General features: G+C 47.1%; 1 protein-coding gene across 1 annotated transcript in view; it reads right to left on the bottom strand.

Annotated features, from left to right (window-relative positions):
- Positions 1–15,685, bottom strand: part of LOC144161937 (uncharacterized) — a 92,068-nt gene that overhangs the window by 31,906 nt on the left and 44,477 nt on the right. The gene's annotated exons all lie outside the window — the stretch shown is intronic.

Raw genomic sequence — 15,685 nt, 5'->3', positions numbered from 1 at the left:
ATCGGGCAAGACTCTCGACCAATTCGCCACCGATGTTACGCGCGCCTTGTACCCTGCCTATGACATCCTTCCAGCCAGTAGCCCGTGCCCGTTTCCTCTGTCAAATCAGGTTGGTTCACCGCCCTCTGACGACGCGGCACATGGAACTCAATCTGCTTTCACAATGGCTGAGTTCCTAGCTTCGATTGATCACGCAAAACTTCGGACGACTCTGGGACCGGACGGCATTATGTATGAGGTTTACAAGAACCTCGATGAGCCAGCACTTAGCCATCTCCTCAACTACATCAACGAGGTTTGGCTCTCTTCCCAAATACCAGAGTCGTGGCTTCACGCAGAGATTGTACCTATATCGAAGTGAGGGAAGTCACCCGACCGTCTTCCCAACGTGCGCCCAATCGCCTTGACGTCCACGCTTTGCAAGCTTTTGGAGCGCATGCTGGCAGAACGCCTTCAATGGTGGTTGGACACCTTTCAATGGTACCATCCAGCCCAGATCGAGTTTAAACCTCGTCTGGGTACAGAGGATGGGCTGGGCCATTTGTCGTCAATGGTGCTACTAGGAGGTCGTTCGCACAAAGTGCGGGCAGTCCTTGCCATGGACATCCACAAGGCCTACGACAACGTGAGTCACGGGGCAATCCTGGAAACTCTCCGAAGTCTTTGTCTACCAGACAAGGTGTGCGCTTTCATCGAGACCTTTCTTTCTGGAAGATCTTTGTGTATACGAATCGGCGGGGCAAGCTATGGCCACTTCACACCAGTTCGCGGAGTACCTCAGGGATTACTCTTTAATATTATGATGTTGCCGCTTGCCTGGCATCTGGGCTCCATACCAGACCTGCATTTCCTCGTATACGCGGATGACATAACGGTATGAACCGTCCACCCAGACCTGCATCGCCAAAACGTGTGCCTTCAACAGGCCTTGACAGACACGCAGACATGGTGTCAATACGCTGGACTGACACTTTCAGCGGACAAAACAGCCGTTCTGCCTGTGGCCAGTGTTTGGGGCCCTCGCAAACTAGCGATTTCTCCCCTCATACTGCAACTTTCCGGCTAAACCGTACGCAACGCCGCATCTCTTCGCGTGCTAGGTTTGGAAATTTCTGCGTCTGGGTCGGCTGCCACGTGGCTTCGATCTGCCCGACAAAAAGCAGGACAGATGCTTCACCTGATTCGACGCATCTCGCACAAGTCTGGTGGTTGCTGCTCTAAGATGGCTCGCCTCCTGGTGAGGTCAGTACTGCAGCCTCGACTGGTTTATCAGGCCAAATTCCAGTGCATGACTCAGACGGGGTGGGCTCGACTTGAGGCTATTAACAGAGTCGCAATGCGCAACAGCACCTGCCTACCTGCTATGACCCCAATACCATCGCTGCTTTTATTGCGGAAGCAGCGGCCTTGGCTAGCTATATGGGCTGTTCCCTACCTGCGTCACCAGTTCACCCTGTAATGAAGCCGCCGTGGCGGTATCGCCAGGTGACCGAAAACCGACCACTGAAAACCGCGAAAAAAACCGTGAAACCATCGAACGAAGGATAATCGGTAACTTCAGCAGGGAAACTGTGTACAAACAGCCAATTGGTTGTAGTTTTGTTACATTGGTTTCCAGAAAACTGAAACAGTCGTGCCATCAGTCACGTGGTTGGATAACGTGGTTGGTCACGTGGTTCATGGAAACCAATAGATGCATTAGTTCTAACATATCGGGTTCACAGCTTTAAAGCAGCTACCGATTCGCGCCGTACACCCCAAACCCAAACGTTAGGCATACGGAGTGCGCACCTGATAGTTGCTGTGGGTATTATGGAAAGTGGTGCGTACCTCCAAGAAAGCACGTACTCGCCGTGTGGGAGTGGCCAACCAAAGAATGCATTGCGAGAAAGCTTCGCGTTTGACCATCGTCATCATTAGACGGAAGGATGCATGATTTTTAGGGGCGATGCTCCTTAAGGCCGAGGCTTGCACGGCGTCCGTGCTCTCCGCACAGCAGTGCGTAAATAGAAGCATCTGTGAATAAGAGGTTCACAAAGGGTAAACAAGAACAAAATAAAAGGCTCACAAAAGGTTGGAGAGAGAGAGAGAGAGGGAGGGGAGTGATAAAGGTTGAGCAGTTTTGCGTGGCTCTTGGAGAGCCGTGCTGCGGATTCGCGAGGAGCATTGCATTGGATTTGATTGGATTGAATTGAATTGGATTTGGATTGCATTCAAATGGATTGGATTGGATTAAATTGACTTGTATTGGATTAGATTCGATTGGAATTGTATATACTGTACACACACGTTGTCACTCATTTACATGCGGAAGTGGGCAATGTCACGGGTGATTTATAGTAAGAACGATCCCCAGTGCTTCGCCCACTCGTCATGATTCACTTCGTGGAGATTCGGGATTTTTAGATGCGACTGCATCTCATTCACTCGCCATGTCCCTCCATATGGCGTTGTCCGTCCACACCCCTCCCCCTACACTATAAAAAACAAATAATAGTTAGCGGCGCCCGGTTTCGATCCCACGACCCTGTGGGCGGAACGCGAGGTACATGGTGCTCTTCCCACTGCGCCACAAAACCGAGAGGGAATCAAATGCTACGAACGCGCCTATATCCTTGACGCATTCAAACTACGTCAAGATGCTACTGATAGAACGCATGATGGGGCAATAATTAACACTTGCAATAAAAGAAAAGAAGCTCCCACTTACAGCAACAATGATGGAGTAAAGTTCGTTGCGACAGCGAAGCCCCAAGCATACCACTTAGAGAGATGGACCAAGATTGGCCAATAAAACATAATAATAATCATAAAACATAATAATCATACGCGTTCCCGACACGTTTCACGCGATTTCAGAATCAATCCAACGGAAACACCAAGTGAACCCCACGATGCGTCGCATCTACACAGGGTTCCGCTCGCTGGGAGGTGGGCGCAATTTTTTGTATTTTTTAAGTTCGCGCATAATGTTTGTTCTGCTGTTTCCTAAAGGCCGGATTTTTTTAAGTACCTTAGTTGAACTTTTGGTATTCCTAGAATGGTTACAAAAGCAGACGATTCATGCATGGCAGAAAATTGGAGCCCTGGTAAAGTCATCGTAACGTTGCTTGTGGCGCTGCTAGGTTTTGCGGCAAGCAGGCGACAGTCTTTCGGATGTTGCGCGTCTTGGAGAGTCGGCGGAGGATAAATAGACGGCATAATGACATCAAGAAATTGTGAGCAGAGTAAAATACCGCTACCAACAATAAAATAAGAACTACAGACGCTTCAGCTGCGCCAATCACGAGATATTGTGCGGAACCAGACCACATGCATGCTTACCAAGCGTTGTAAAACGCACCAACGAGGGTACGTCTGGCTCTTTACGAGTGTAGCAGGTTGCTAGGATTCGGAATACCCAAAGGGGATTCACAAAACCTGCCGAGCTTGTGGGAACGCGACCTTAGCACGTTCCCTATCGTTCGGTTTTGCCGCACTGCTTGGTCCTCGCGGGAACTTGCTTGGCGAGACGTCGGCGAGGGGGATCTACCTCCTCACCGAAGGAGTGTCTTGTGGCCGGCGAGCGCGCGCGGGACGGAAGCTGCGAGAGACACATGTCCGTCTTTGCAGCCGGTTTTCGGCGCCGGTAAACGTTCCGGAAACCGCTCCCCACCGCCGTTTGGTGGAATTGGAGACACATGGTGCGCGAACGCCATCGGCGCGCCGGGCCGCTTAGCTCCGCCCCGTTCCGTCGTGCGTGCATGCAGCCTTTGGCAGCCCGCACAAGGGTCGCATTGACGCTCGTGATTTCCTCTCGTAGGTGATTGTTGCTTTAAGTAATTGGGGTCAATTACATTCATTAATAGCTGAAATGGATATGATTGGCCAAGCGGAGTTTTGAAAAAAATTTTAGTTTTTGTAGTACATTTCAGTACTACAAAAATAGAAAAAAAATAATCACAACAGTGAACATACTAAAAATATGTCCTAGATGTTCTCGAAAACGAAGACGTAACTTAAAAAGCCAACAAAAGAACGTTGGAATTACGAAAAAAATTTGAGGAGACGAGCCAGTCATATAACGCCCTGCAGTTCCACAAAATGCATAACTGGCGGAACTAACACATCTAATCGTTGTAATAGCGTAATGAAGTATATGGTCAAACAGAATATCACCCCATATACACAGCATAACCATTTCGAAAAAATGGGGACGAAATTAAAAAAAATGCAGTTACATATATTCCGAAAAACGAAGACTCAACTAAAAAATCCCGGAAAAGAACGCGGCAACACGAGTAAATAATCGAGCAAACGGACGAAACCAGCCCTACGCCTGTCATCTGCGGAAGAACACACTGTTGGTCAAGTGAATGCGCTTAATCAAGATAATGGTGCAGTTTATATCATTGTCGAAAAAAAAATCAAAATAAAATAGCCCAACGTATTAGGCTACTCATAGCCAAATCTCGCTCTAAAAACTCAATAAATACTAGCGGCGTAAGAATGCTAGGCATTATTGACAATTATCTGGATTTCTACAAATGCTTTTCGTATTCAACGTCTCAAGAATATGGTTTAGGTGGTTGTTCTTTTCACATGAACTTTAATAAAACCACCGAATCAACCACGATAAAGGAAGCCTTCACTGACTACACGGAGAAAAAAACACTGCAATGCCGACACTTCTCAGAGATGTTGCTCTTAATTTTACTTTATGCTGCGTGGTCTTTTGCAGTTACAAGGCAAGCGAAAGCGATACGCAGTTGTTTTTTGATCCCATATATTTGGTTCTGCTCGTACCAGAGATATCAGCAGATCGTTTTCGGCGATGCGGGCCGCCCTTGAACTGCTCATGGCTGCGGCGCAGGAGAAAGCCACCTCGCGAAATCCAGGAGCGGAGACCCGCGGAGACCCTTTGAAACCCGCGCGAAACGTCATGAATGACGCTTCCGCGTCTCCTGCTGTTATTGGCTGCCGCCCTCTGTCAGTTAATTGCCCACACGTTTGACGCGTGGCAGCGGAGGAAAATATCTAGCAGGTTTGACGCATGCGGAGAGCCGATTTTGGATGCCAGGCGGGGGCCATTCCGGCTACCGGAACGGGGAACCGCGTGCACAGACGCGTCCCTCTCCGCCCATGTGTCCCCCGCTTCGGGAAGCGAGGCGGCAGGACGCGCCTGGTGACCTCCTTCCGTCGATGATCGGGCAAAAAGGAGGGCGACAATGGCTGCCATCGGCGTCCCAGCGTGGCAAACGCGAGTGCGCTGAGGCGCCCCGGAGATGACTGTTGTCGCGGTGAGTCGAACCTCTCGATTCCCTTAAATTGCCCGGGCGAGGAACTAGATCCTCGCCGTCAACCAGCTAGCCTGCATGCTCTTTGAATGTTTATTATTCAGTAATAAATGTCAATGAGCGAAAGCACTTGTTTCCTTTGTTCTGGTGAGCCACGGCCCGCCGGGGCTGGCGCGGCACAGGGCGAAGCCGCGGGGTGGGAGATAGCTTGCTAGCTGGGCGAAACGGGAAGACAAAGGCTGATTAGGCTCTCTCGTCGCCGGCTTTGCTATTGCAGGGAAAAGTAACCTACCTACTTTTACCCCTCTATAACCCCAACAACCTCTATGGCGGTCGATAGAACACGCCATTTAAATGTCTCCATCTCCACCTCCATCTCCATCTGACTGAGTGAACTGATCGAGTTAATCGGCCGTTTTATAAAGGTTGTTAAATACACTTGTGCGATATATGCAACCGCAGCTTAGCTTAATTCCTTGCCTACAATTTCTCTCCATCGCATTGATATGCAGAGTGTGGCTTAGAGTGTTCGAGAGCATGCTGGCCGTGCGAGTTCAGTTGTGGATAGACACCCAGGACTTCTTGCGGCACCCGCCGGTACAGACTGGGCTCAGACCTCCTCACGCTGCAGGGGAGGGGCTTGAGCATCGTCCGTCGACGGTGCTACCAGGATGATCTATTTTACCATTGTCGCTCGGCCTGTATGAACAAACTTTTGTTGTGGAGACAGCGGTTGGACAGTATACGCTTCGCACAAGCCCGCCTTGTAACCACACCATACTGGCTGTACCATCGTACGACTGACAACTGGCCAGTCACACGACTCCAGTTTCGATCGACCCGAAATTCAGACGCAAATTTTACTTTCATAAGAGTTCTGCGGGCTCAGGCCTAGGCCCCGGTGGTATAGGTGTTTGCGGACGTTGGTGGCTATGATAGAGTGCTACATTGATGCAATGTCCCGCTTTCTTAGATGCCACTCGAACTGGCATCCGTCAAACACTCTGCCCCCTACAATGAAGCTCGTCCATGTTAAAGCTGTTTGGCGCGACCTGCAGGCGCTGACACCGACCCTTGTTTAAAGGAGCCACGAAGACAAAACAGAAGCTTAGTTAATTAGAATGACTATTTTTTCCTGATAACAATGGTACCAATTATATCGTAAGCTTCGAACAAATCATGAGTCTTGCGGAGCAGTGGCGACTCCCTGGCCGCATTCTGGCCGCTTTTCTATGACGTCACAGAATATTGCTCTTTTTATTGGCGGCCGCCGCATTAACCCATCGCTAAGACCCATGATTGGACGATTGTAGTGGTGGCTATAGTTCCGTTTGATCGCATCACTTGAATGCTAACGGGCAGTTAACGCACTGGAAACTATGTTTTTAGTGCTCGTACATACGACGCCACTCCTGCCGATACCAAGGTAGAGAGAGAAAACCATTGTTGAATGCTGAAGAGGTCAGCCCGATATTTGAAAGCTTTGCGATACTTCTCGCGTTTTTTATTGAAAAACGTCCTTCGTAGCTGGACTGAGGCTGAGTGAGGTGTTGAAGCCTGGGTTTTTAAAATTAAACGCTGTTGTATTTAGTTGTCACGACCCTCATAAGGCGCAGGAGGTTCTAGCTTACAACCTTTTTTTACACTTCCCGGTAGCGACACGAGGTTTATACCCTGTAGTCTGCACCTCTACTCTCAAGGGACACCCGCACTACATCACTTTAGTGGACACGTACCGCCGGCCTCTCCGGCTATTGTAGACTCGGCGCAAGGCATTGTCCGTACGCAATGCATGCTATAGTGATTCACAACCTTCTATTATGACACGGTTGTAGTACACAGTTTTGTACCATCATGTGTGTGAAATTTTATTTTTTTTTCTCCTATTTCTTGTTTTCTCACAATTATATCCAACAAATTATCTCAATTTACGCGATTACAACGATTACAGGTGTTACTTCGGCTAAATATGCATTTTTGTGTAAATGCTGGGCGCCACACGCTTCGCCATTTTCATTATTTTTATTAGAATTTTGCAAGTTGTTTTGCGGACTTTTTTCGGTTATTGTTCGATTCTTGGGGAGACGTATAAATTGCACATATTTTTGTCATTTTGTCCCATTATTTATGTGAAAATGTTGTTTTGTCTATTTTTCTTACTTTCAGGTTTTTCACAATTCTGTTCGACCAATTATTTGCATTTACGCCCTGAATTTTGTGGAAATTCAGGACGTAACACAGTCCTAGCTGTGGGGGTACTCAGCCAAGAATGCTGCGCTATAAAAATCATCCATAGAACGGAAGATCTGCGTCACACCACACGTTTTCACCACCCACCGTGTTAAAGGCATCAATCCAGTACACTCGCTCGGGGAGGAGGTGTTACGGCGTGAACTTGGACTTCGCGTTAGAGTAAACTTTTCTTATGCGGAGACTAGGCATGGCGACCGCGTTACTATGCCCCTTTTACTGACAAATGCCCCATCTGTATGGCTCCTGTCGATGAAGCTGACGCAAAACGCCTGCTATGGATGTACCCTTCACTGGAAGCAGCGGGGACGTGGCATCTTCGAAGCACCCGCCTCCATCCAGGAACACCCCCTGACCTCTAGTGGTGGCTTTTCGGGCAGCCCTTCGCACCCCTCGCAGACTACGCCAGCTCCCAGACTACAAGAAGGACGGTTTTCTCCGAATGGAGCACTTGAGGCTTTCGCGTTACAATGTTTGCAACACTAAGTTTCTACTGAAAAAAAAATGGGCCCATCTCCCCGCGAGGGGAACTCGAGTAAATGCGTCGCATTGTGGGTGGGTGTATTGCGTTAACGTTTAGTGTTTGGGGGGTTGGTGCTATCACGTGTACACCACGCAGCTATCACGCCGCCAGCACGCCGCTTAGTCGCCAACGCACGCCGCTGACGACGTAGTTTGAATGAGTCAAGGACATAAGGCGGGTTCGTAGCCTTTGATTCTGTGTCGGTTTTGTGGCGCAGTGGGTAGAGCATCATGTACCTTGCGTTCCGCCCGCAGGGTCGTGGGATCGAAACCAGGCGCCGGTAACTGTTATTTCATTTTATAGTGTAGGGGGAGGCTGGCTGCTGCGGACGCCGACGTACGGGTGACATCGTGAGTTATACAAATTATACAAGGAACCCGTATGGGCTCCGAAACGTCAAATTGTTTCCTTTTTTGACTTGGTCAGTGACCACGATTTTATATTCGCACAAATGCTCTGCATTTAATAGAAGTGTGGAGCATCACTGGGCCAACAAACCCTTTCATTTTTATTAATAAATTTCACTTTAGTTATGCGAGTGTGTGTTTGGAATAGCACTCAGCCAGAGGATTCATTGGTTAAAGCTTCACGCGCTAGAAGTACACACACGAACTTCGATGTCGCCAGGCCTGATCCTGCTCAGCAAGCCGGTACAGTTTTCACGCGCCGGGCTGTGTCCCTGTCCGCTTTATTAAAGACGATAGTCTCTCTTGGGCTACTTAAACCCAGAAATTTTGGTCTGTCTGTATGTCTGTCCGTGACTCGATTCAGCCACCCGCCAAAGCAATAATGCCTGCGCAATAGTCTTATATAGTCACAGCTAAATCTACCCGTCTATATCCGGTGTAATGTTCATACTTATCAACATTGTTGAAGAAGAACAAGACATTACGCAAATATGAGACAACACATCAATAGAGAAGTGAAATTTGCAGCGTTCCTTTATAAAAAAATCAAACATGCTTGACTTTGGCGAAATTAAATACTTCATCAACTTCAAAAAAAGAATTCACTCCGCCGTCGCCTGCTGTCGCCCGCGCCACTATAGCTTCTGGGGGCATTATAAGGAATCAATCGGCAACAGTTACGCAAGGTTCCACTAGATAGGTTCCACGTTCTCCTTGCAACGCACGTGGAGTAGAGAAACGCGGTTCTATGAACGTTGAAGTAGGGCGCATCCATTAACGTGCGTCTCCGCCGTACGGCAGCGTTCGCATCGAGACACCCGGTTTGGAGCAGTGAAGCGCGGGAAATTTAAAATGATTTAAGCAAACCTTTGGCGTCTTTACCTTGGGAGGAGCGCGACGAAAGAGGAACAACATCAGAGGTGATCGGGAAAGCGAAGGGAGGCATTTACTTCGCAAAAGCCGATAACGACTATCGTCTTTTGACGGCATTTGCAACGAAAGGAGCAGATACGCGGCCAATTTTTTCACGTTAAGCTTTTTCGTTTATTAGATAGTTAGTTCGCGCACTCGCTGTCCACTTCCTTCGTTTGTCTTTGTTAAATTGTGTCCTTTGCAACCTAAACTGCAGTCCAATAACGTGCAACACTAACTAGCCCGATTCTTCACCAAGCTGACGTTAAGCTTTGCTATGTAACTGGCGACGCTTTCGCTCTGACGTAAGTACCCGTGGCTGCCTGTCCCTGATAAATAACTTCACAGAAAACAAACAAACAAAACAAAAACCGTAGAAGAAGAAAAGAGGTAAGACAAAAAAGAGATCTGAGGTAAGGAAAAGGCTGAGTATAATGTAACCATGTTCCGCAGAGACAAAGGAGCATGTCTCTAGAAATTACCACGAAAGTTTTCCGCTCGTATGAATTAGCGTTTTATATCACTAAAGTGTGTTCAGATACGGACAGCCAAAGTGCTGTCATGACAATTTATGTTTAACATGACTTTCATATTGTGTAGAACACTGTATTCTCACCATGAAACTGGCATTATTTTAGTGAGAAACACCACAGTTGCTATAGTAACAAAATTCTTAGGAGGCGATTGGGCACGGCTATTTTCCCTATTGCTAGTGTGGCAACTTTGGCGACCTTTAAAACAAAGCGAAAAAGTTTCTAAAGCTTCCTAATTAAAGCAAAGTTTTCTATATCTACCAGCCAATGGTACCTTCGCAGCGTGTGGGACAAGAAACGCCTAACGCGGCTGTAGAAGAGAGGGCGGTTTTCACTAACGAAGCACAGTGTACATGGCGCGGTGAACGCGCGCTATTTCCCAGCGTTCCCTGCGCGGCGGCGAGCGCGACGGCTTGAACCATTCCGTCGTCTTTGTCGTCTGCTCTAGCGATGGTTGTTTTGGGCCTGTTTTGGCGCAGCTTCGCGTCCATTGTGCGCTTCCTTCGCATGGCTTAACGTGTTCGACACTACCTCCTGGGTAACCCGGACCCTACGGAAGTAAGTAGTCGTACAGCAAAGATACGCTAAGGATTGGTTTGCAGGGCGGGATAACAAAATGTCGAGACCACATACAGGCATCTGGCCGCTAGAGAAACGCTACCTTTTGCGGACAGCTTGCCAAGAATAAGACTCCGTTTTCTAAATCTGTGAATACCAATTTGGTTGTGTTTTAAGAGGTTTGAAAAAGGCGAAAGGAGCAAATGGTTCTAATAAATAGCGATAATACGAGTTCCCTCAGCTTTCTCGCAGTTCTCAAACTTGCTAAATTAACAAGTTTAATTTGGTATAAATGCGAATCACTAAGCTCACGTGCCGAATTGTTTCGGTGTCTGCGCTTGTGTCGGGCGGTGGTGTTGCCCCGAGCTGGCTAGGAAGGCTAGGTTCGCTGTCTCACCCTTCGAAAGACGCTCCTCTCCATTTAATTCTGCTGACCAACGGCTGGGCTGTAACGACGGCGTCCGCAGCTCTAGCGTGGCCGTGGCCGACGCTGCTGCGTCCGGGACGCGGCCCCTGCGAATTCCAGGCAAACGGCTGGCCGAATTTCTGCTTTCGCTCTCTGTTGAGCCACGTGTGTGAATTCAAGTAACGTCGCATTGGCAATCGTCGTGGGTGTCGTTTAAAGCTTTGCTTTCCAACCACGTTCACAGCGTGGATTGGACCGGATTTGTTTAGCTAAATATCTGCCAACTTTTCTTCTCGATTCCGCAAAATTAAAATATTTTTTGAGAAAAGGTTTCTGAAACTTAGGTCTGAGAGCAATGTCGTTCAAAGTGGCACTTCTGAAGAAATGTTTTTACACATCGGCCAAAAGGCTGAGCCATCTAGTTTTTAAACATGTTTACCAGGCGCTGCAGAACCCTTCATATCTTGCGCATTGCTCTAAAAAGGAAACTTTTCCAATTACTCTTTTTAAAGTGCCACAAAAATTGAAAATTTGCAAAAAGGGGCCTTCTTTCGACCTCACTAAAAGAACACCTTATCAATCTTAGCGATATTTACACAACATTGCAGTGAGTATCTGGTTATTCTAGAAAGCTAGAAATTTATTGCATTATTTTCGTTATAACTTGGAAAAATGAGGTCCGATTCAACAGATTTCTTAATGTACGATCAACACTTGAGTAGCAGTTAGCCGCGAAAAAACACAAATATTTATGGCTGCTTCTACAGATTTTAGAAAAATAAAGCGACTGATATAAAGAGACTGATCACAGGAGTCATATTTACCCATTGTTGGACTTGTTGCTTGCGGAAGGCGTTAATATAACTGTTAGGGTTTTCGCTCACGTCTTCTACCACAGTAGTGTTGCCATTTTAACAATATTTCGTAATCGCTTTGTCTGAGCTGCGTCACAAACCCATATTCTGCGATTCTAACGCTGATTAATCGCACCTTATCAGTAATTTATCCCCTTGACATGGAAATAACCACGCTGTTAGTACTGAGAATGTTTGACGTGCGATCGTCATCGTCGAGGGCGTATTTCTGTTTTACCTGGTACATTCGAAATTTTAACTGCACAAAGCTTCGTCTTTTCAACTGTTTGCATTTGAGGCTCCATTGGATGCTAAATAGATTTGCTTTTTGAAAAAAAGATGCCTGTTGAGTGTTTAGAAAAATAAACGTTTTGCCACTATACAAACTGTCTGCCTGTACTTTGGACCCTTCAATGTTAACGGGAAGGTGCAGCTTTATACTTCCAAGGACCTCCTAAGTGTCGACCGGCACTGGTCATCGCTGCCACTGGGAGTCCGAGTTTCATACGGTGTACCTAAAATTGTTTCTGTTTGGTTTCACTATTTCCGTGAGAAGATGCGATTCCGAGTGCTGGCGTAACATTTTTGCTTTGCTCTTTATTGTTCCACCTTAATGTGGCGAGTGTGCCATCGTCGAGATATAGCACGACGAAATTCTTCTCTTTTCCAGATTGCTGTCCACGAACTGTTTCACACTTTGGTGGCTTCGCTGGAAGGTCAACGCAAACTATGCACAGCAGCTTGATGCTTCGCAAGGCGATCCGCGTCGTCGTAGGCACTTTTGTCATGTCCGGCTGCAGAAAAAAAGCCGCTTTGTCACTCAGCTCTGTATCTTGAAGGAACTGACGTTTGTTCTTAAAATTGGCGGCACCACCAGCACATATGTGTGTTATTAAAGCGTATATATGGTGCGTGCTCTTCAAGTAGTCCCTTGATTTCGACCATCCTCCAGCATACATGGACCGAGTCAAGACTGGTCGTGCAGATAGTTGTCGTAGTCTTTCCCGATATCGCGACGGAAGAGAATACACTTATTAGTGTCTTCGATCAGAAGTATTCTTTACTTTCGTCGGGCAGTATTTGCGTATAGCAAAAGCGAATGTTCTGACCGGTGCTTGTCGACACTTTGGAGGTCCTTGGTACTAGACAGCTGCACCTTCCCGTTAACACTGAAGTGTTCAAAGTAAATGTAGGCAGATTTTTATTGCGATAAAAGTTTCTCTTTCTAAGAACTAAAAAGATGGTGGTGGTTGGTGTATGGAATCAGGTGGGGTTAGCCTCGTTCGATATGCCGGGAATTCCTCCGCCAAAGCTCCTCCTAAGTAGTCTATGTTAGGGTCCTTTCACCACGAGTTCGCCAGTTCCGTCCTCTGAAAGAAGCTTAGTAGAAGGCGCGACACGTCTCTTCGCAGCATCCAGTATCTCCTTGGGAAGACGATGTGGTCCAGAGTGCTGTATGGGGCTGCCAATTTTTGCATCGTTGAGAGCGTTGCCGTCCGCTCGATATCATGCCCTGGGGAACCCATTACATAGTGGTGTACATCCCCTATCCCTTCACATGACGAACACAGAGGCGACCGCATGAGACCCACCTTTGAATAGCCATGCTGTGGTCTTCGATGAGCCCGTTCGGATGAGGTACAGCAATATTGCATCTGATCTCGTGAAACCCTTTGGGACGCAAGGCTTATGATAGGGAGTAGTAGTAGTAGTATTAAACTTTAATGAGCCTTATAAAGTAGGACTAGTTCCCTAGTCCGGGAATCCAAGTGATGACCGGGCAACCGACGCCCTAGATGCCAGTAGTTGCTGGACATCCAGGTGGTCACTGGTAATCAGGTTCTCCCGCAGCTCAATGAGGGGTAGGGGAAATGAAAGGGTCGGAGGCCGAGGTTATGTGCACACTCTAATACAATGTGGATAAGTGTGTCAGGCTTGGAGCAAAAAGTTCATTGGGCGGGAAATTGAGTGGGAAACATGCTGTGTAAGCGAATTGGATGAAGGAAGGTATTCGACGACTGTTCGCCTGAAGTCGTTCCAGCGATCGGTGAAAACTTTAACAGGAGTTGATAATTGCAGCGCATTCAGTGCCATCTGATCAGCTGTCTCATTGCCCTTGACGCAAACATGGGGTGGAATCCATTGAAACCGCACATTAAAGCCCTGGCTGCTGAGTTCTTGCACAAGCCGTAAGGAACACCGACCGACCTTTTTCGTGGGGATCCCATGCTGCAAAAGTTGTATTGCTGCTATTGGATCAGTCAGAATTAAAACTTCCTGCGACTTATATGACTTAAGTTTCCTCAAAGCAGCCGCGATGGCAATGCATTCGGATTCGGTGGACGACACCACATGATCCAGGCGTGCGGCCCAGGAAACCTAGGCATCAAGAATGTCATACGCCGCTGCACTAACCCCTCTATGCGGACTGACTGAGCCATCCTTAAAAATTTGAAGGTGATTGGGATAACAGTTATCTAAATGTTCCAGAACCGAAAATCTGGCTGCTTCCATTGACGTGTTTCGCTTGACTCATGTGAGGAACATGTAGCTGACACTGAAGGCATTTGGAAGACCATGGCGGCATTGATATGGGAAGTTTCCCAGTCCACTAATTGAAGAATATTCTCAGAGTGTTAAGAGCAGTGTGCGCATGAGAGGCCATCTTTGTTCGAAGCCGCCTTATGGTTGCTCTTCCCGCACTGGTTTCCCCTAGACGCACTAATTGCGTCAGTAACCTTCGTGACGCCATCAAGCGGAGTGTAGCAGACTGTCTCTCCCGTATGAACTTCTCGTTTGCGCTCCCTGAGGAACTCCCATTGGTGTGCTCAGCCCTTTCCTATGCAACGCTTCGAGGCGCTCATACTGGGATTCTGACGGGGAGATCAGGGGCACGGGGTCAGGAATACGACTCAAAATTAGGGCTGAATGCACCTTAACCGTGGACGCCGGGTGATTCCCCCACTTACCTCCAGCAATCCTCCTAAAAATGCTCACACCACGGGGAAGCAGAGCTAAAATAAGTCATGTTGGTTGACCGTCGCGAATACAGTCTGCTGTCCAGATTGACACCAAGGAACCGCACGTGTGTGGCTTGACGGATAGACAGGCTGGCCAATGAAGAACGTTTTCGAGAGGAACATCTATTTGCCCTTGCCGGGAGCTTGTAGGGCGCAAATTTGGAAACTCGAAGTTTTTTGCAGTTCGCATGTACCGGGTAGAACGGAAATACACCCTTGACGATGGCGATCACATTTCCAAAAGGCTTAGTACCAGCAGCGTTGTTACTTGCTTGTAAATAAGGTAAATTAGTAGCACTGGGCGATTAGGCAGCGTCAAAAGCAAAAAATGTGGGCTTTTGACACAGCTAAGTTAAAGCGATAAAGAAATATTGTTAAAATATCAGCCTTACTCTGATAGAAGACACAAACTGAGCAACCTTACCATTATTTTAATGCCTTCCGCAATTACAAGTTCAAAAATAGGCAAATAAAACTACTTTGATCAGTTTTCTTTATATCAGTCGCTATATTTTTCTAAAATCTGTAAAAACAGCCATAATTATTTCTATTGTTACACTGAGAACTTCTACTCAAGTGTTGATCGGACATGAAGAAATGTGTTGAATGTGAGCTCATTTTTATAAGTGAAAAGAAAAATAATGCCATACATTTTTAACTTCCCAGAATACTCACTCACTGAGTGGCATTTGTTGTAAATATCACAAAAAATTGATAAGCATGTGACGTTTAAAGGTGGCCCTTTTTACAAATCTTGATTTTTTTGTACAACTTTAAGAAGCAGTATTTAAAAAAATTTCTTTCTAGAGCAATGAGCGCGGTATTAAGTGATCAGCAGCCCCTGGTTAACAAGTTTACAAAACTAGACAACTGACCCTTAGGTCCATGTGTGAAAAGGTTTTTGGAAATGTCACTTTTGAACGAAATTTCTCTCGCTACTATATGT

Source organism: Haemaphysalis longicornis, unplaced genomic scaffold (assembly GCF_048455015.1).
Source record: "Haemaphysalis longicornis isolate Haplotype H1 unplaced genomic scaffold, Haemaphysalis longicornis Haplotype H1 scaffold_12, whole genome shotgun sequence".
Classification (NCBI taxonomy): domain Eukaryota; kingdom Metazoa; phylum Arthropoda; class Arachnida; order Ixodida; family Ixodidae; genus Haemaphysalis; species Haemaphysalis longicornis.
The sequence above is the reverse complement of the archived record's forward strand: the minus strand, read 5'-3'. Positions and strand labels throughout refer to the sequence as shown.